A 22,936-nucleotide genomic window follows, 5' to 3' on the forward strand; every position below is an offset into this window, starting at 1 on the left:
GTAAGATTGACCCTTCTCATGTTACAAACACGCCATTTTGAATAATCTCAATACTGGGTGAGGTCCTGGCTCTGGTGGGACTACTCACGTTCTGTATATGCATAAGTGCTTTGCTGGGTCATGACAGAATGCTCAGCACCATGCAGAATTGAGGCCCAAATTGCCTTTTTTCTCTCGCCAGATTTCTAACCGTTACTTTGAAGTATGGAACACTAACCTCACCTCCATTTTCTCTTTTTACAGACCTCTGAATTTCTTCAGTTCTCACACAGCATATTGTACCAGAAGTTCTGAAAATATTTATTAATTATACTTCGAGATACCCCTGGAGGTAGTACAATTAATATGTGTAAACTGCAGATGGTTAACAGGGTGGGGAAAGGAGGGCAAAAAAGGATTAAATATTTATGGACAAGGTGACAGAATTCGTGCAGTCAGTGGCAGGGCTGGGAATAGATAGAAACCAGGAGTTCAAACTCTCAGCCCCTTGATATAACAATTAGACCAAACTGTTCTGTTCTAAGAAAAGGGAAGAAAAAGAATAAAATAGCCTTTGCAAGTAGATAATTCCTTTGAGTGATACCAAAAAATGTGTTGCTCCTTCCATGTGTGAAGGTCTTATTTAATCACTACTGTTCTGGTTTCATCTGTGTATCCCAACTAAGGTGGAAAGTGAATGGAGGAGTGAGAGGTCTGATAGCTGCCATATCCATGAAATACGACTAATTTATTCACAGGAACAGGCAGGGCTGCCCGGAGGATTCAGGAGGCCTGGGGTCTTTGGTGGCAGGGGCCCCCGTTTCCGAATTGCCGCCAGAGACCCAGCACTTTGGCGGTGGGTCCTGGGGTGGAAGGACCCCCCACTGCTGAATTGCTGCCGAAGATCTGCCCTGGGACCCGCTGTAGAAGTGTTGAAAGGACCCTCTGCCGCGGGTCTTCGGGGCACTTTGGCAGCGGGTCCTGGGGCAGAAGGACCCTCCCGCCGCAGGTCTTCGAGGCATTTTGGCGGTGGGTCCTGGAGTGGAAGGACCCCCCGCAGCCAAATTGCCCACAACGACCTGGAGCAGAAGAAGCTCTGGGGGCCTGGGCCCCATGAGAGTTTTCTGGGGCCCCTGGAGCGAGTGAAGGACCCCACTCTAGGGGCCCCAAAAAACTCTCGTGGGGGCTCCTGTGGGGCCTGGGGCCTGGGGCAAATTGCCCCTCTTGTCTCCACCTCTGGGTGGCCCTGGGAACAGGCTCCTAGCAAAAGCTGTGCTAGTGAACAAAACGGGGGAATATATTTTTCTGCCAGATTTCAGTGATGCCAGCTGATCCTTACTAATAACTGGAAAAATTCCCTTCATCTTTGTGTGATTTAAAATGCATACATTGTTGAATATTTAAAACTTATTTTTGAAATAGTCTGTATATTATGGCTCCATCAGCAAATTTGTTTTCCATTTGGCCTGTAATGTCTGGTGTCATTGCATAGAGTCCTGTATCACATCCAAGTGAGAAGGCCAGTTCTGCCTACTTATTTTTCATTGTCATTGTTTAAATGTAATAATTTTCTGCAGCTCGGTGCTGTTATTTGTAACACTGAATGATATTTGAAAGATAACTCGGCCTGTTATAGGCTCACATCCTGTTATATCCCTTGTGAATTAAACAGTTTCACATCATCATGGTCAAATGAAATGTAAGACTAACATGATGTGTTGTATAAAAAAATCCAGGAGGAAAATCAAGTCTCAGTTTAACATAAAAAAGCCATTGTGATGCTGCAAATCTTACAGGTAAATAATGATCCTGAGCCAAGGCCTGCACCACAGAAGAAGCCCAAACCTATGGGTCCAGGACTGAGGCTCTATATAGGATTTGGGATAGGGAAGGAGTCTCTTTGCAGGATCATGAGTGTCAGCAGAGTTGTTACTGCATCTTTCAGGGAAGAAATAGCCTCTCTGTGTGTTTTGTGGGAGAGGGAATAGTCTCCCAATGATTAGTTCCACCCTCAACAATTTGACACCCTATACCTCCCTATAATGTCTTGGATAAGTACAAGGCAGTTGTGATATAGTGCATGGGGCTGGGAAGCAGGAGTGGTAGATTGTATTCCTAATTTCCAATTCTCTCATTGCAATGCTGTGTGACTTAGGACAAGCCACTGAAGTTCTCTGTACCTCAGTTACCCATTTGATATAAAATGGGGATGTTAAATACCTTGCATTATATAAGATTTTTTTAATCCATAGAAGTAAGAGCACTTTACAAAGTGCTTTGACATCTATGGATTAAAAAAATCATATATTATGCAAGGTATTTGTTGCTAATTGTGTTTTTCTTTTGTTTAATTGTAACGGAAACTCTTGGACATTGGTAGGAATCTCATCAGTTTAAAGAAAAATGACTTCAGTAAAAAGAATAAAGCAAATGGAAAATTTGTAATGAAAATTTTAAGACAGATTAAAAGGTGTCCAATAGAAATTTTAAAGTTGCCTACCAACAAATGTTATTGCTTTAGTACTGTTAAACAAAGAAAATGTTTTATGTATGAAAGCACTAGGGAATCCTTGGATTTTTGTGCTAGATATGATCTGCTATTCAAATGAAAACAAGAGGAAAAATACATACTTCTTGACATTCATTATTCCTGCAAGAAAACTGAGCCAGTGGAAAGGTCTGCAAAAACTGTTGCATAATATCAGTTATCTCATATAATATTGAAGAGATTAGAGAACAGAGGAAAAATGATTCCTTTCTGAAGGGTAAATAGACTCTTGGTCTGCCAAGAGAGTGCTTGAGCAGCTTTCTAGCCTTAGGAAGTAACCCTTAATAGTTGAAATAACCTTTTTTTTTTTACTCCTCACATGATGGACTGCACACTGTGTATGATCTGTTGTATCAGTGATTAAACTGATGAGATTGCTAATGCACCTGGAAGCAACAAGACCTGAGCTAAGCGAGGATGGAAATGTTCAGGTCAGTTTAGCAACATGGCTAGGCTTAGACAGCTGTAAGGAAGCTCTGTTTACCAAGATGTGACTAATCTGGGGCAGGTGGTGATTTCTCTGTGTGGAAGAAAAAGCCTGCATAGGTGATAGTTAAAACAAAACACCTGGTGTGTGCACCCCATCATGTCTGATCTGAGTGTGGATTTGAAATCTCAATAGAAGATAGGTCTTCTCTTGCCCTGCTAAAGGAGCTGCATAAACCGAGTAAAGTGACTAGTGCTTTGCACCGTAATCGGCAAGATGGAAAATAATCTCAACCAGTATGCAGGAGCCATTTAACTGGGACAAAGAGGAGCTGGTAGTTTGTAGCAATATTCTACACCAGAAGCTTCCATTTTGATGTGAAAAATGGATTTCCCTCAGCTTTCTGAGAGCAGTCACCTTTCTCCCTTTGCTCAAGACAGTTAGTCTTACAAAGGAAGCAGGTGTTGAATCAGCAGCAGTAAATTGATGGGAGTTTGCTGGTTCAGGATCAGGCCTACAGACTGACAGGATAAGGATTAGATTTCTGTAGTGACTATAAAGAGATGGAAGCCCTCCTGCCAGAACTTAATGACAAATAGTTGAAGACCATAGTTAATATTTCCCCCAGAGAACTGAATAGTTGTTGGCATAAGGTGGAGCTGGGTGGGTGACTCCAGCTGACTTGCCTGGATTTTTGATGTAGTTAAAGGATGACTGGATGCTTAGGCAGACCTATGTTCTGTACAGATGTTCTACTACGAGACTTTGTGGCGAAGGCTGGACGTTCCTTATTTATTTTGTTGGTGTCTAGTGTGCCTTTGGGGCACTGCACAAAAATAAAAGGACCCAGTGGCCCAATAAGAGCAGTAGTTCTTAAAAAGAAGAATGAAAGCAAAATAGCCAAAAGGTAAAGCAAAAGAGGAAGGCACGCAAAATAGTCAAGTGTGAGATGACCTGAATAGAAAGATCTTAGTCTGAGCTGCAAAGACAGTCAAACAGGGACTCTGTTGAACACAGGCAATTCCATAGTTGGGACCCTGACCTGAAGAGGCTCTGCTCCCAGCCCTAACCTGACTGGTCTTAATTGCCCTGGAGGTACATAGCAAAAGACAAAGACAAGTCTAAGGAGATGGTGATTGGTGACCTGTGTCTGATATGTTGTGATAGGGTCCCAGTATTACAAGGTCAATGTCTGAATAAGTTATCAGGGACATAAATTCAGCCTTCCTGGAGACAGCTTTAACTTGCATACCTGTCTTGGAATAAAATTCTTCTGAATATTTCTGTACTTTGCTTGGTCAGGCAAGTGCCACCTATTCTCCCACCTCACTGTTCTTCACTATTTTATTGTTGGCAGCCCCCAGAAAGCTCTCCTGATACGGTGTCCTCCTGTTCTTCTGCATAGTGAGAAAACCTGCGACTATTTTTTTTACATGGCACAGATCCATTGGGCAAGTTTTCCGTTTCTTATAGCACAGCGACTTAAAGCACAATCTCCTGCAAAACTTGAATTTTTTTTTCTGGCCTGGGTATGTGCTCGGTTGAAATGCTCAAAACATATTACTCTCATTTAAATAAACGCACGTTAAACACAGGAAAATACTCCATGTTCAGCTCACCCAGAAATAGATGTTTGAAGTTGCCCGTGTCAGGATTGGTAGCTGAATGCACAGAAACATGTCTGTGAAGTAATATGGAATAGCAAATGGGGAGAAAAACAATACTGAGTTAAGTAGATTTTAAAGAGAGAGAAATGGTAATTTATCACTGAAAAGAGTCTAATGTGTTACCATTACTATTTTGATTAAGGAAATGACCTCAGTTGTCAAGCTGGATAATTCCTGTAGTAAGATTTTTCCCCCTTTATTCTTAGGTTAGCTGAATGTCTCTCTCTCTCTCTCACACTCCCCTTTTCCCCCACCCAACACTAGCATTTTTAATGCTCTTAATTGGTTTGTTTTTTCCCCACATAAGCAAGTGAACGGAAGAATTACTGCTTAGAACAGGGTATGAACATAAGTCTAAATACCATGCATGGTCTGCATCGAATAAAAAAAAAAAGTGGCTAACGAAAGGAGTGTACAATCTTCGGTTTCTAATTTCACACAGGCTTGATGTTGCTGTAAGCTTCTCCCTGGAATGCAATGAATGAATATTAATAATGAGAAGTAGAAATAATCTGTGGTTGAGTGGCGTGTCTCCCCTCAGAGTGACAGGATGCATAGCCGAGACTCTATTTTATAACAAATTATTTTGAAAGTGATAGTACAAGTATATGAGAATAGAAGAAGGGATTTCTTTTTAAAGAATCTTCCCCTCCAGCTAAATCTACAGGTGATGTGAGGTAATGTGCAGCACATTTGAGGTTGGTGATTCATAGGAAAGCCGTTCATTCTAGTAGAAGAGGTGTGATCAACTAACCACAGTGGAGGTACACAGGGTACATTAGGCCCTAATTATTTAAGTGGAGACTCTTCAGAAAGCTAAGAGTTGGCTTAAAACAAAAATTCTAAGGGCTTCTGCATCCCAGCTACTCCTGTTTATACCCGAATTGGTACTTCAGTCTTGACCACTATAGCTCCTCTTTTCTGGCCGCCCTGACATGTCTACCTCTTCCTTCCAGTCTATCCAAAATGGAAAGGCAGAAATGATCTTCCTTGCCCATTGTAATGACCATGTCACTAATTTTTGTGCTCTCTCTCTTTGCCTCTTGTATTATGTTCAAATCTCTCACCCTTTCTTTCAAAGGCCTGATAATCCCACTCCAGCCTGTATCCAGGATCTTTTTACTTATCATCTGCTTTTGCCCTCTTGCCTGTATAGTCCTGTTTCTGCCTTCCCATTTTCACTCTTCCTTTAATTCAGCCTCATCTAATCCCTGTCTGAGGCCCCCAGCACTCTGCTTATTCAAATCCCTCCTAAAAAACAGTTTTGAGAGGCACAGAAATGCGCAAAAAAAAAAAAATTAAAAAAAAATTGAAGAATAGACTGGGAAGCCCAGGGGAGAGTACACCTGTATGTTAGATCGTATGCCCTTAGGGGCAGGGGCAGTCTCTGTGTCTTTGGGTAGAAAATGCTTGATTGTGGAATGCCACTATACTACATGAGTGCAGGGTATGAGGGAGAAGGTCTCCCAGAGACTGATCCTAGCAACTGTACAGCCTGTTGCAATATCACAGCTAGAGGAGCTCTCCCTTAGCTCAAGTTGTGTAGCGTTGTGTTTTGGATACTGAGGCTCAGTCTCCATTGATGACTACAGTGTTTGCTTGTGGATGTGATTCATTACATCTTCATAAGCCGGTGTGCAAGAGCAGATGTGGTGAGCTAATGTCCTGAGAACTCATCCAAGAGGAGCAGGGGATGTTCCTATTCAAACAGGTAACCATCTAGTGTGGATGTAGCCCTAGAAGGCCAGGACATGATAGCGGCAATGCCTGCAATCATTTTGCTTTTGGAGGAAGAAGCTGAAGAGAATGGCTCCTAGCACAGTTGTCCCGCCCTCCCCCCACATGGCATGCCACCTGAAAAAGGTAGAGCTGCTGCTTTCGCCAGCTCCTCACTGCTGCTGCTACTGGGCCAGCATTTGATGATCAGGTTGGACTCTGTTTTGCTGTTGTTCTTCTACTGGCATAATAGGATTGGCTGGATAGTGTTACCTCTCGTGAAATATATACACCTTCATTTTAGAAAAGTGTATTTGTTTCAACTTTGTGCTACCTAAAATGCCTATATAAAATGCATGCGGAGTTTAAAGAAAATAGCACTTGCATCAATGCTGTCTCTTTAAGCAAAGTGCTTTTTTTTCTTCTCTGAGCTGGCAGAGATACTTTGTCAAGACATCTTATTTATGGATTTTAGTAATCAGAAAAGGGGATCATCATTCTTCCTAATTTAACCAATTGAGAAAAAGATGTTCTGCCAGCTCAGGAATGGATATTGTTTGGCATGAATTCCACAGGCATGAATTGGCATGAATTCAGGCACTGCAGCTTTTCCTGAGGAGATTTAAGTGGTAAACTCTTCTGCACAGTCCCAGTGCAAAAATAATGGAGTCAAAATTGTTGTTCTTAATTGTTCGTAAGTCTCCTGAATCTTTTAGTAGCACATACAGACCCTGGTCCTCTGCTTTGCATCACACCATGACCAGAAAGTGGCCCTAAAAACAGTTTAGCTGGCCATGGAGGATTACTCCAGCATAGGGGTGGACTCCCTGGTGCCATAGTGCTGGTATTACAGCTCCCATACCACCATCCCTCTTTGAAGCTGGTGTACAGGGAAGGTCAATGGAAACAAAATATGTCAGGAGCTTCCCCGTGCCTTCCACATGCTCCAGTGCCATGTCAGCCCCCATTGTCAGCTAGCATAAGTTACAGCAGCATGTGGACTGCTGGAAATTGCACCACGGGGAGTGGCCCAGCACAGAATTGGATCAGGATGAGAGCAACACAAAGGCTGCCTTTGCACCTTCAGTTGCCTTCTGAGCTGTGCTGTGCACTCCTTGGCCATACCCAAAGATCTATGCCATAATCCTTAATACTGATATTTTTTGCATCTAGTTTTACAGTGTCTAATAGCTGAAGGCTCATGCTTTACAAAACTTAAGGAAGCCTCACAACCCCCATGGGATGCTGGGATTGCTATTCTAATTTTAGGGAGGCCCAAACTGAGACACTGAGAGCAACTGACTTGGACAAGGGACAGAGAATCCGTGGCAGAGTTTGGGGAAAGTCACACCTACTACTCACCTAGTTTACCCATTGGGCTACTCTGCCTTGCTCACCTCACAAGTCGTTGAGGATTTTAAAGCTGATTGAGTAGCTGACCACTCTGGGCTGTTTCGATCCATAGTGTTTGTCCTATTTGTTAATATTTTTTAAACCAAAACACAGGTTTAAAACAGATTGAGCCAGAACCCTAAAGCAAGGAAGTTATGTGTTCAGGAGAGCGTGGCAACCCGCAAAGCATCATCTGTTCTTCAGTCTTTTAGATTGTGGGGACTCTCTCCATGTGCTTGAAAAGCATTCAGCACAATGGAGTTGATTGGGGTGCTTGGATGCTACCGTATTGTATATGAGACACAACCCATCACAATTAGTCTCCATTTTTTCTGCAAGGCCTTTCTGCAGTGCCTGCCTATCTTCTCATAGAGGTGAAATACATGGTGGGGGCTCACTGGAGGGCATCATGGAGAGAATGCTGCTGCTACCTATGCTGTACCTAGACTGAATAGAGGACTGAATAGTCTCCACAGCTGTTAGCTGACACCTTTCACCAGCACAGAATTCACTGGTAAAAGAATCACCTTACTATTGAGCCATATAGATTACTACTTCAGTTGGCTATCTATCTGTATGGTCAATGTGCAAAGTTGCTTCAGAGCTCCCTCATTTTGAAAATTCTTAGTGACAGAGGGTAAAAAAATCATTAGGAAGAATGGCTGCATCTTGAAACAACGTTTTAGCTGAACGAACATTAGCATTCCTTCTTCTGTTGTCTTGCCTGGCCTACTGTTTATGTTTGTGACCGATGCCTTTGAACTTGGACTTTTAGCTAAGTTTTGCTATTAGTTAAGTGCAAAGGATTAAATCATAACTTTTACAGGTGAAATGTATTAATAATATTTACAATGTCTCTCTAACTCTATGTGTCTGATGTGGTACCACCTACCAGGCAGCTTAGACAACATACCCCAGTTCAAAACAGGTGAAAGGAGGGTTTAAACAATTTTTCTATTTTGGTAAATAAGGGTTGGTTTATTTTTAAAGTTGCTAGCACAGCTGAGCAAAGAAAGAAAGGAGAAAAGAAATGACTCTGATTTCATGGGAAGGAAGGAAGTCAGTCAAGTTCTAACCTTGCTGTCTGATGCTCTTTGATGACTTTCAGGTATAGTATACAGAGAATCAATGAGGACAATGCAGAGTTATACAAAGAGATAACACTTAATTATATTGACTTAAATAAGCACAGACAGTATTGTGGGAGGATTTGATCTGTGACTTTTGAAAGTATAATTTTTTTTTACTAGCAACTTTACACTGTGTGTGTGTGTATGCGTGTGCGTGTGCGTGTGTGAGAGAGAGAGAGAGAGAGAAGAGGGATGCTATGAATATTTTTAACAAATCACTTCTACCAGAGGACACATTAAGTCTTGCGGCATAACAAAACTGAATTACCATGAAATAAACTTTCTTAATTAAACAAATTAAATTTCTTCCCAGTATGTAATTTAGAAACTCTGATAAACCCTGGTTGAAAAGGTTTGTTTTAGCCTTAAGCTGACCTAAGAAAAAGCGAACATCTGGCCTGTGTATGAAAGGCCTGTTTAGGCTTTAGGCAGCCTGAAAACCATTAGCTGCTGTCCATGGTACTGAATACTTTGTGTGGCCCTGGGGTTTTGCTAAAGGACAGTGGTATCGTTAGGGCACAATCATGTTTATGGAATAAGCTGTAGCTGTGATAAGTGAACCCTCAGACTTGTAGCACAGGACATATTGCTACATGAGAAATATGTGTTCCTATTTTACTAACTTTGCCAAAATTAGTGTCGATTTTTTTTCCTTTTAGACTTTAACATTGATATGGTAATGTAAAGTGACTTATTTTTATTTATTTTTTAAGGAAACATCCTTTATGTTTGGAGTTTTCAGAATTTCCCCAGATATCAACAGTCAGAAGCATCCTTCACCCCTCTAAAGATAACTTTTTTAAAAGTATGATAATCTGGAAATTCAGCCTTGACAGTATCCTTCCATTTCATAGCCTTCCTTTCATTGATACAGGAACTCCTGTAAAGAATTGAAAAGGGATAGTCATCAAAAAGGTAGAATGCATATTTAGTTTGGTTAAAGAAGGAATAATTAAAAATAATAGGATAGAATATAGGGTTAGAAGGGACCTCAGGGGGTCATCTAGTTCACTCCCCTGTTCAAAGAAGGACCAATCCCCAGATTTTTATCCCAGTTCCCTAAATGGCCCCCTCAAATATTGAACTCACAGTCTTGGGTTTAACAGGCCAATGCTCAAACCACTGAGCTATCCCTCCTCCCCAGGATGAATCTGTGTGAAGGCTGGACATCAAAGTACTTTATGGGCTAAGTTCTATTCCATGATGTACCTCCTACATGGAACCTCAGGAGCTGAAAACATTGCCTAAGATCAGAGGTCATGGAGGAAAACGCAGATTCTGAGAGAGAGGACTCTCGTCAATGTCACTCATACTGTGCTTTTGCAGCTGTCCAGCCCTTCCCAGATTAGGGGGCTGGGGAATTCATGTCTCCATCTCCCACTTGCCACATATGATAGTGGACTTGCTGTGGGAATGATGTCTGGGCAGGCAGTCTCCTGTTCACGTCTGGTTGTCATTCAAGGTCTTGGTGACTATGTATGTAGCCCATAATCAGATCCTAGATCATTAGCTCCTCTTGACCCGTACCCTGCCATGGCAGTTAAAATAGCTAGGAGACCCTTGAAATCAGTTCCCCCAGGGCCAGTGATAGGAGACTATCTCTATGGAGGGCTTCTTCCTTTGGATTCATGCCTCTGGGCACTTAGCCAGAGCACAAGTCCAGCAACCTTTATGGCACAATGAGGCATATTTATTCAGTTCAGCTTTTGCTTAACTCTGATTCCTCCTTTGTATCATAGTTTTATGTAATTAATGTACTTCATCTCCTTAAATATGCCTTGAGCTCACATGGTTCTAGGCATTTAAGCAAATAATCACAATCAGCATGAAAATTAACAAAGGAAAAAGGAGTCCAGACTGATACATGGTATCTTAATTACTGGTAATTAATACCAAGGAGCAAATATCAGGGGCTCTTTTTTTAACCCCCTAGTAAGGCATTTGGAGGAAAGCTAAATTATCATTTCTTATCAGACATTTTCATGCTTGTTTAGGAACAGTTTTTGGTTAAGAGGTTGAGAGACAGGAAATTTTAAGACACATCCAGGGACACTTGAAAAATATGCTGTAAACTAAGATTGAAACATAACAATGTGACAACCAGTGGCCTGCTGCCTTAGGAGGACACTGAATGCCTCCACTGAGAAGATATAGCTCCTCATAAATGAAGTATTCATACATGGAGCGTACACATAATTTACTCTAAAAATCATATATGTGTGCACAAAAACCCTGGCTGGATAGTTAAAAGAAACTACTTTTTAGAGCAGGCTAGGCCCTGGCTCATTGTGATATAACAGTGCTGAAAAAGTCTGTCAGAATACTAAAAGGAGCCAATTGTGCAATAGTTTATTGTTAATCGGGAGACAAAAGGCACAGGTGTCATTCTCTCAGCAAAACTGAGGGCTTGTCTACACTGCACTGCAGTGCAGACTACAAGGAGTGTGAACTGCAGATGGCACCAAAGAATTACGCTAACTGCCCTGTGTGGATGCTGCTGGTGTGAACTAAATGGTGCCCAGTTCATGTTAGTGTAGTCCTGTTTGAAAGAGGACTACGTTGATGCAAACTATGTACCTTTTTAGTTCATGCCAGCTGCCTACATGGGGCAGTTAGTGTGCAATTCTTTGGTGCCCTGGGCCATTCCATCCTGTAGTCCACACTACACTACAGTGTAGACAAAGCCTGAGATATATAAGCAATATGGAACTGGTGTAAGTTTTACAAATGTAACTTTCAGTCTTACAAACATGTAGCTATTTGGATACTAAGTGGCTGATGTTGAAGCAATTGTTAGAGGATTTAGACATATCTTCTATTAATTTCAGTTTCAATCCCTTAGACTGCTTAGAAAATCTTAGCCAATTTTTAAAAAAATAACTTACCAAGGGAAAACATTCTCATTGCTCATGTGAACAAAATTTTTTAATGCCACCCCATTTTCAGACAAAATCCTAAGCAAAATGTTAGGTTAAAAACGGTCAAGCTTAGCAGATGGCTGATGTTTTGTGTTGCCTAAGATGGACTATAGTTGCATAGCGCAATCGCGTGCAGGATGTAACCTGACATCCCTGGATATGAACAAGATTTTTCTTTCATCAGCCTCGTCTTTTTCCCCAAAAAAGTTTAGTGTTTTTCTTCCACTGAAAACAAGGACCATTTTTTTTTAAAAAAAAGAAAGAACCAATTATATTTTAAAGCAATAGGAAGTGAATGTGAGTCTTACCATTCAGTAGTTTACATTTTGGCTTTCTGTACAGCTTTGTGAAAATAGTCTGCATTCGACTATTCCTGCTGCAAGATAGCCCTTTTTTTAAACTTTGTGAAAGAAAAACTTTTTTCATGGTAATGCATTATCTGATAGGCACTTTGTTCCTCTGACCAAGCCATTTATAAAACAAGCCCCCTGAATTGCAAAAGAATGATATTGTAAATGGAACACCCACTATTGGTTATGACAAGTCCTTGTAGCCTTTTGAGAGCCAACTCAGATCTCTCTTCTCCCTGCCTTAGGGTGTTGCTTTAAAACACCTTTCAGAGCTGGATGAAGAAGGTATCATATGAACAGACATCCTGGAATGAAAAGAGAAGGACATCTGAAATTCTGACACAGGAGGAGGAGGATCACAGTTATGATGGTAGAGATTTTGAAGATCATTATGGGGATGAAGACAGGGCCAAAATGATACAAAATAACAGGTTATGTATTGAATCAATGAAAATTAGAATGCACATATTTTCTCACCTATTACAGAGGCTAAGTTCTCCTATTAACTCTCTATTTCTAACCCTTCCACTTGTCCTGCTGACTCCCGCCCTTCTGTCGCACAAAGTGCTTTGTTCTGTCACTCCTTCCCATCCAGTCCTCCTTTAATCAGATCACTGTCTTTTAGTTCCCTTCACCTACTATCCCTGTGTGTGCCAGTCTCCTCCATCATCGATACATTTATCACTGACCTCACCTTCTTCTCCAGCTGCTGTCCCATCTCCCTTACCATCTTATTTGGCCCCCTATACCATAGTATCTGAGCACATCACAATCTTTAATGTTTTCATCCTCACAACACTCCTGGGAAGTAGGGAAGTGCTACTGTCTTGGTTTTATAGTGGGAGTATTTGAAGCGCACAGAGACTAAGTGACTTGTCCAAGGTCACACAGGAAATCTGTAGCAGAATAGGGAACTGAACCCAGGTTTCCTGAATTTGACTCAAATTTACAAATAATGTTGATCCTCCCCCAACTGTATTTTTTGGTGACTGTATTATTTGCCCAGCTCTAATTTCAACCCAGATGATGGAACAAATTCTGTTCTAATACAATATTCATATTAGTATGGCTATGTGCGTTTGTGATTTGTTTTCTGTATCCTCTCATTTGGTCCCACAAACATCTGCGGGTAACAAAATGATGCTAAAGCATTATGTGTAACTTCTCTTTATTTTTTTTACCTGAAAGTCTAAACTTGTATTTAGTAAGACAATGAGAAGCAGCTATGCATTAGCTTTGATTCCTGTGGGGGGATCCACCTTTGTCCTTCTGCCAAAGGAGACAGACTCAGTGGAGACTGACTTCATTTTTTTGGCTTGTGTATTTCAGGAGCGGTAAGTGCACAGGAAGGAACCATCAGTGACAAATAGCTTTAATAGATATGGCTAAGTCCCTGTTTTAATGGAATTATATGACAAAATTGAAAGTAAAACAGAATGTTTGCTGCTGCCATAAATCTTTAATGAATGTTCCGTGTTTTTGTGATGTGTCAAAGATAGTCAAATAGTAGTCTTCTCTTTTTTGCTAATGGAGGGGTTGATCCTGTATCCTTGCTGCAGGCAGGGGGCAAGAATCAGTGCAAAGTGGAACCACTTTCTGAAGTGTGGATACATGAGTTCAAATCTTGTCACAAGAGAAGCTACGGTGCCAAATCAGTGTGTGTTTAAATGGCTGTACCAGCTCAATCTCTCTTAAGGAGCTGTTTTGCCAGTCAGGATTGACACCAAGTGAGAAAGCACCCACAGTACCTTCCCACAGAGCCTGGCTCTATTCAGTGCAGTTGGTCCTTCTCATATGCTAGCAGCAAATTCACACATGCAAGTTGAATAAAAAAAATTAAGAAGGTACAGCCATTTGGTCACAGGTATGGACTAGTGACTGAGTAAAAATTTCAAAGGTGCCTATGTTCCATTGAAAATCAGTGGGATGCAGGCTCCTAAATGACTCAGGCATTTTGAAACATGTACCCTACTTATTTATTTAAATATCTGCGTTGTGGCCTTTGTAAACAACTCCTGAGTCTGCTTTTTCCCCCCCTTACAATGTTTCATTCTGAAAACAAATTTGATCGTATTTTCTGGTTCTAAGGGAGTTATGGTCAGAGCGCGTATATGTGGTGTGATACAATTGTAACCGTTTCTCTGATGGGTCTAACGTGATGCCAGTGGGTGTGCTCTATTAGATCACGGTACAGAGTCTCAGAGCCACAGACCTCATATATAGTCAGTGGGAAAACTGTTATTTTTGAGGTACATATGCAGACAGAATATAGACTAGGTTCATCTGTAATACAGACTTGCTATATACACACATTCCTCCTACCTGTTCACTCCAGTTTGCAGTTTTGGCCAGTTCTCTTTCCCTTCTGTCAGTCATCACTGCCATAGCCTGTTTGTTTACTTATGCTATGGGTGGGGGGTAACTAACCACTGGAACAACTTACCTAGAGCTGTGGTGGATTCTCCATTGCGTTTGCTGTTTAAAGCAAAACTGGATAGCTTTTTAAGAGTAATGCTTTACCCCAACCACAACAATAATACCTAGCACGTTACATCCAAGTGCTTTAAGAAGGAGGTAAGAATCACAACCCACAAATGATTGGACTCAATGCAGGAATGACTGAGGGTACATCTACACTACCCGCTGGATCGGCAGGTAGCGATCTGTCTATCAGGGATTGATTTATCACGTGTAGTGTAGATGCAATAAATGGATCTCGGATCACTCTCCCGTCGACTGCTGAACTCCAGCAGTGTGAGAGGCGGAAGCAAAGTCGACGGGGGAGCCGCGGCTGTCGATACAGCACCGCGAGGATGTGAAGTAAGTAATTTTAATTCGATCTAAGATGCGTCGACTTCAGCTACGCTATTCTCATACCTGAAATTGCGTATCTGATATCAATCCCCCCCCCCACTCTAGTGTAGACCAGGCCTGGTAAGTCTCTGGCCTGTGTTAGGCAGGAATTTAGACTTGATGATTGCTGTGGTCCTTTTCAGTCTTAAAATCATGAATCTAATTGCTCTCTCTCTCTGACAGACACAGTCGCTTCTGCTCTTCAAATCAGGTCTTAAAACCTTTGTGAGTTTGTTAATTTGTGATTGAGTCTCACCTTTTCCTTTCTCCACTGCTGAAGTCTTCATTTTTACATTCACCCTAACCAGTCTGCAAGATGTCTGAATTTCATTGCAATAATAATTATAAACCTTCAACTCTGCCATAGTACCTCATTTCTCCCATTTATGCTTGTACAAAGGTTTAGGTATAAATTCTCCAGTTCTTGGCTATTGTTCCAGCCTCACAGAGCCTGCATATATGGGATTTATACAGAGGAGATTAATTTCACCAGCTTTTTTTTTTTTTTTTTGTATTCTGTATCTATTTGCAAGACTTATTCCAGAGCAATTGTGACAACTTTTTTGAAAATGTGATAATTTCCCCACCTTAATGTGCTGTGTTTTTAAGACTGAATTAAATCAGTACATTAGATATAGGGAAAATAACCTAAGTACATCTTGTACAGCTGGGATACTTAAACTGGGTTGCAATTTTTTTTTAAAGTAAATCAAGAACCAAATCTTGGTCTCACTTCTGCCACTGAAAATCCAGAGTAAATCCACTGCAGTCAGCTGAGTTATTCCAGATTTATAGGAGTGTAAATGAGAACGGAATCTGGCACCTGGTAATTTGCTGTAATATGAAGAGAAACAGATTTCATTGTAGCATGTCAAAATACTGCAAAGGAAATACAGAGGAATAATTTGCAAATGCACATAATGTGTTTACTTGGTTTTTGTGAGGAAGTGGAGGTGAGGAAGATTCTTCATTTATCTTTCAAATTAAAAAAGTAATACCATACAAGTGCTGGCTGGCTTATGGTTATAACATTCACACACCTTAATCTTTCCTTCTAAAATGAAAAATAAAGTTATCACCTGGCTTTTCACTAGTCAATGTTTTTGCCTTTATTCATCCGTGCTTTAATGGTTCCATAAAATTCAAATCCTTGCAATTTAACAGTGACGTGAACAGACAAAAAAAAAAAAGAAAGAAATGATGACATCTCCGGCCTTTAATTTTTCCATATGAAAGGTGAGCAGATTTTAAATGTAAAAGGAAATTATGTTTTAAATAAATTTTAATAAAATAAAACAAAGCAGCTTTTGAAATTACATCAGCCTCAGTTTGTTTATATGAGCACGAAAGGGAAGAGAGTGAAATTGTTCTCCTGTGGGACTGTAAATGGCACCTCCTGCTGTGGTATCAAATGTAACATTTGCAACCTGCTGTGCCTCTCTGGTGCTGAATGTAGGGGGTGGCGCCTGACTTCCTGGCGCCAGAGATCCAACTAAGGTGTCTTAATAGATGCAGATGTAGAGATGAGGATTGCTTACTTAATCTTGCTTATAACACAGTTCCACTGGGGGCAGCCAGACAATCCCCCAGCCTGACCCTAGAGAGTGGAGGAGGCTCCAGAAGTAGTTTATGGCTTTAATAATTTACATACCCTCAGTTAATATCCCTTACAAACTGCCAATTAGTAGGGGAATATTCATAGTGCCTTGATTTTTTTTTATGCTGATCAATTAGTGGAAAAGTAATGATGTCATAGAATAGCAGGTGTGAATATTAATTTTTGTTCCCTCTTAAAAAAAAATCAGTGTTGTAAACATCTCTCAGTAAAAGGCAATGCAGACTGGAGAGTGTTTTCAGAGATTGGCATGACTTTATAGTCACTCTCTAGAAGCTTTTAGCCAAATGTTTGATATTGATTTTACTTATTAAGGGCCATATCCTGCAAACTTGCGAGCAAGTAGCCTTAAACACGCAAGTGCTCTTGTTGAATTACGTAGGATTGCACAGGTAAGTCAGTTTATTCACGTATGTAAGACTCTGCAGGACTGGGGCCCTTAATGATATGGGACAAAGGAGCCGTTTAAAAATGTTTGTTCTTTAGCACCTGCATGATGCAGCAGCTACTGTAAGAGCACCATTAGCTACTTAACGTACCATCTAATAACTGTCAGAATTTCAGGAATGCAGCTGTTTACTGGACATCCTGGTACGTGTGGGTTAATGATACCACATGGCTTAAACAGTCTGTTGGAAGACTGAAGGCAGCTTTGCTAGTGACCAGAGTTTAAGAAGCACTGTCATAAGGCCTTAGACATAAGGATGACATATGAGGACAGGAGCTGTCTTAATTCACAAATACAAGGACAGAGAAACTAGTATACCACTTTAGATAGTGTCTTTGCTTTTTGTTCTTTTCACTTACAACCCCAATGAATCTGCACTTGCTGTGGTGTTTAATAACTATGTGTTTCTAACTTCGAAATGGGGTTTAAAAACTGGGCCATCCGGCATGATCCTGAGTCCAGTAAACTAGACAGCTGGCAGTGTGTGCTGAGCACCCTTCCAGATTTCCCAGGACAACTACCTCAAAAAAAGGATGGTTCTGGAAAACACAGACCGAGGTGGCAACCTTATGTCAAAGTAACCCTCCTTAGTTTAAATATAGTCCCCTAAATGAAGAGAGAGAATCTGGATGAAATGCAATGTAGATGGAGCTGCTATAAGTTGGGTGAATAACTGATTGGAAAACAGTTCCCAGAGAGTAATCATCAGTAGTTCATATTCAGGCTGGAAGGGCATAATGAGTGGGATCCCACAGGGATCAATTCTGGGTCTGGTTCTATTCAATATCTTTATCAATGATTTATATAATGGCATAGAGAGTACACATAAACTTTGCAGACGATACCAAGATGGGAGGGGTTCCAAGTGCTTTGGAGGATAGGATTATAATTTAAAATGATCTTGACAAACTGGAGAATTGGTCTGAAGTAAATAGGATGAAATTCAATAAGGGCAAATGCAAAGTACTCCACTTACGAAGGAACAACCAGATGCACACATACAAAATGGGAAATGACTGCCTAGGAAAGAGTACTGTGGCACGGGATCTGGGGGTCATAGTGAACCACAAGCTAAATATGAGCCAACAGTGTAACACTGTTGCAAAAAAAAGCGAACATACTTCTGGGATGTATTAGCTGGAGTGTTGTAAGCAAGATACGAGAAGTAATTCTTCCTCCCTACTCCATGCAGATTAGGCCTCAGCTGGAGTATTGTGTCCAGTTCTGGGTACCACATTTCAGGAAAGATGTGGACAAATTGGAGAAAGTCCAGAGAAGAGCAACAAAAATGATTAAAGGTCTAGAAAACATGACCTATGAGGAAAGATTGAAAAAAAATTGGTTTTGTTTAGTCTGGAAAAGAGAAGACTGAGAGGGGACATCATAACAGTTTTCACGTATGTAAAGGGTTGTTACAAGGAGAAAGGAGAAAAATTGTTGTTCCTTAACCTGTGAGGATAGGACAAGAAGCAATGGGCTTAAATTGCAGCAAGAGATGTTTAGGTTGGATATTAGGGAAAAACTTCCTAATTGTCAGGGTGGTTAAGCACTGGAATAAATTTCCTAGGGAGGTTGTGGAATTTCCTTCATTGGAGATTTTTAAGAGCAGGTTAGAGAAACACCTGTCAGGGATGGTCTAGATAATACTTAGTCCTCCTGTGAGTGCAGGGGACTGGACTAGATGACCTCTCGAGGTCCCTTCCAGGCGTTTGAGTCTATGATGCTAGAAGCTGCAGCCTTGCTAATCTTTCCTTTTGGGTGTAACCACAACAAAATGGAGAGGAAAAAAATCCACCCCCAACAAGCAAAAATGGAACACACAATGGAGAAAATACTTAAGAAAATAGGATCAAACACCAGCTCTAGTTTTTACCACAAAGCATCAAGCTGATTTTTCATAAAATAAAAAGTCCCTGAATTGAGAAATATGTCTCTCTCTTAGATTGGATTGTGCAGTGAACAGTATCAAGAACTAAGCAATAATAAATCATCGGTCTGAATGTCAGAATGAGCGGTACAAGATAACCCCCTGTTGGAAGTGTCATGAACGTGACCTTATGAGCTACCACAGAAGTACTAACAAAAAAAAAATCAATATTTTCTTTAAAACTCTGAAGCAAATCTACACATGCTTTCACTATATTTGTTTGTTTATTGTTTTAATTTGCTGTTTAGTAAATGAATTATTGCTCTGTCTAGGAAAGAGTGCATGACAAAATTATTGAAGGAGCTATCGGTGCAAAGCTATTTTGTAGCAAATGAAATCCTGCTGTGTACAATTCAGAACATCATATTGAACTGTCCAGATAGGAGCATCTGTTTAGACTTCAGACCTGCTCTAGTGAGCTTGTTTTTATCCTGTGTTATTGATCCAGAATTCACCATATCTTTGTGCGGAGAATGGCTCATCAGATGCTGGGAACATATTTGGAGGCAGGTCAAGTGAATTGAATAGAGGCATAAAATCTGCTGAGTCCTAGAAGATGTCAGCACTTGACAGGGCCTATAGAGCTCAAGGCCTCTTAAACTGGTATTGACATTGTCCAGAAATTTGAAGCATAAAAGGAAAGTGTGCTCTGTCTCCTAAACAAAGCTTGCACTATCAGCAGTGTCTTTGTGAGCTTTGACGACTAGGATGCCACACTTGCGTTGCTCTGAAAGGTGCAGTGCATGTTGGTTTTTGAATATTGTAGTTAAGATTAGAGGATAAATAATGTTATGAATACAAAATGTTTTACTCATTGCATATGTCAAAGCTGAACAAAACACTATGTTCTCTTGGTAACACATCACTCAGCCTGACATTTAATGCCCTCTGGCCCATGCTCAAAAAGGAAGAGGACATTTTATTGGGTTATCTGTGGGAAATGGGAGAACTGAGTTTAAGTCCCATCTCTGCCACAGACTTGTTGTGGGATCTTGGGCACATCACTAAGACCTTCTCTACATGACAGAGTTTTGTTGACAGAAGTTATGCAGTTTTAATTAAAGCGCTTTAATTAAATCGATGTTGCATGTCCACACTAGTCTCCTTGTGTCAGCAGAGCACATCCAGACTAGCAGCTCTTGCGTTGACACAGAGAGCAGTGCACTGTGGGTAGCTATCCCACTGTGCAACTGGCTGCAGGGTTCTTTGGGAAGGGTTTGCAATACCTCATGCAATACCTCAATATCACATGATGCAGGTTTCTCAATCCCGTCATTTCCTGGGCATCCTACTAGGTTGCCAGTTGCTTTTCAACTGAAGTGTAGGGACAGGGGAGAGGATAGTGTGTGATAGTGTGAGTGTGTGTGTTTGTGTAAACAGAAACAGTGCATGTTTGTGAACTGTGTGAGAGACTGTGTATGGGTAGTGTATATGTGAGAGAGACTCTGTGTGTGTGTGTATGTGTGTGTTTTGGGGGAGAGTGTGTCAGCATGCTGTCTCTTTCAGTTCAGACAGCAGCCTGAGCAACCAATCCTGGGGGAAGGGGACCCCTCCTCCACATCAACTTCTGGCTCTGCACAGCATTGCTGTTCCCCATCCCTCACTCCCTGTAGCAGCCCGCTCTGCCTGCCGCCAATTCCACATTAATGGTTCTGTGATTCCTTCCGAGTTCTCCCACAACCTCCTCAGCTACTGAGAGCAGCATTCTCAGGAGCTCTGTGAGCTCTCCACACTGAACAATGTCAGAAATACCTGGAGCTTTGAAAGAGGAGGGCTACATGCCTGTGTAGCTAGATGCAGGGCAGCCGAGTTCAAAATACTGAGCAGAGCGGTCACGACGGGCATTGTGGTATACTGGGGGAGGCCAGTTATGGTGATATAACAAATGGTTGTGTCTACTCTGATGCTACACTCCTTTAACTTTGCCACCAAAAGCTTTATGCCTTTCATCAAGGTGGTTTTATTTTGTCAGCAAAACAGCAGTTTTGCTGCCAAAAGTAGCTTTGTAGTGTGAACACCTCCACTGTTTTGTCGGCAAAAGCTGCCTTTTGCCAACAAAACTGTAGTGTAGACAAATCACTAAATCTCCTTTTACCTCAGCTTGCCCGTCCGAGATAAAACAGAGATAATGATACTTCTGCATCCCACACAGGGTGTTTTAAGAATTAATGTTTGTAATGCTCTCTGAGGTCCTCAGTTGGAAAGCTCTATTGAAGTGGAAATAATGATTTTATTACTATTGCCTGAAGGTTTTATTTTCAAGGTTTCTTTGGATGTTTGGCTAGAACAGGGTGTTGTCTGCACTATTGTAGGACAAATTTCTGCAGTCCCGTATCACAACGCAAGAGTAACTGGTTATGCTTGGTGCTTTTGTTCCACTTAGTGACAAGTGGCCACATTACAAAAATCACAGCCTCACTTGATGCCAGTTAGTAAAGGTGTTCTCAGACCCATCACTCCCTGGGCATTCTATTAGATTGCCAGCTGCTTCAACTGAAGTGTAGGGGTGGGGGGAGAAGAGTGTGCATGCAGAGGCCAGGGAGATTGAATTGCTCTTGCTACTAGCTTGGTCTTTTGGGATACATCATGTGAGCAGTATGGGCAAATGGGTGCTACTGCTGGCCATGCTGCACCTGTTCTGTGATATCAGAAGGTTTTATCCCTGAGGGCTGTTGATGCAGCAACTTTTGAGTACCATATTCACCCCCTCCCTACCCCCCAAAAAATTCTCTATTGATTGGTAATGTCTCACAGAGCCTCAAAGCAGGTTGTAAGAAGCCCTTTAGAGTGGTTTTTAATGGGACCAAAGGATGAGTCATATACTTGAAATTAGCTAAAGAATCACAAATATTTGTCACATACTGTACGTTTCTTTTTTAAGAATATTAAGTGTTTAAAAGCATTTGAACAAAGATTTAAACAGTGAATTTGTTGTCTAAAGCAGTGTAACTGACTCCTTAGTGACTTTTGAAATATATATAATGTACGCTTCCTCCACATTTGTAATGTTTTCTACTTGAATGTTAAATGACGGGCAATTGTCAATGTTCTTTTCTCCCATCCAGCTGCAGCGCAGATAGCTGCTGTAAGGCCTCTCAATTGGCATAATTATTGCCTCACTGCTGGCATTCTCAGGAATGCTCCCTACCCTGTTCAGTCCCAAGCCATGTGTCAAGGTGGGTCTGGTTCAGCTCATTGAGACAATCCTCCCCCAACTGAGCAATTTTACATTGGACCACAAACAAGTCTTCAGCTGGAGTAGGTCAGTGATTCATTCACTGAACCAGCCAGGCCTCTGTTCTCCCCTCTTTTTGCTCTGCTGCAAGCATAGTTGCACATCATGCGTCTGTTTTGCCCTGCTAGCAACATTCAGGGCCATAGATGATCTAGACTCACTTTAGGTATACACTGGTAACCTGGACCCAGAGGGTCACCCAAAGTAATGAGCTAAAAACCTGCTGGGGAACTTTGTGACAACACCATAGCAATGCCTGATGCTTAAGAAAGGCCTGACCTTTTGCTCGGACAATCAAGCATTTCCTGTAAGTCTGAGTGATATCTTGACCAAAAGCAACAACCCTGCTGGCTTCTATCTTTATCCCTCCAGAACTTTGGCCAGGATTATTCCCCAGCACAGACATTCTAATACAAAACCAAGTTCAAGAAGGTAGAAGGGTATAAAATTAACACTTACAAAGGAATTACATTACAACTTAACTTGGACAGGTGGTTCCATATGTAAGACTTTAAGTAAATTCAAAGCTATTGGCTGGCTGACCAGAGAAACAGTGCCTACATTTTAGGACAAAGTAGAAACCAAAGCAATGGCTGACCTGAAACTACCGTGAGAGTTGGCGTGGCTGTCTACTGACTGAGTTTTTGTTCCATAGCTAAACTCGTGAGTAGGAATGACAGCAAGGATATGGCTATGGCTACGCAGCAGTGTTAGCCCAGGGTTAGTAGAAC

Source organism: Gopherus evgoodei, chromosome 8 (genome assembly GCF_007399415.2).
Source record: "Gopherus evgoodei ecotype Sinaloan lineage chromosome 8, rGopEvg1_v1.p, whole genome shotgun sequence".
NCBI classification, from domain to species: domain Eukaryota; kingdom Metazoa; phylum Chordata; order Testudines; family Testudinidae; genus Gopherus; species Gopherus evgoodei.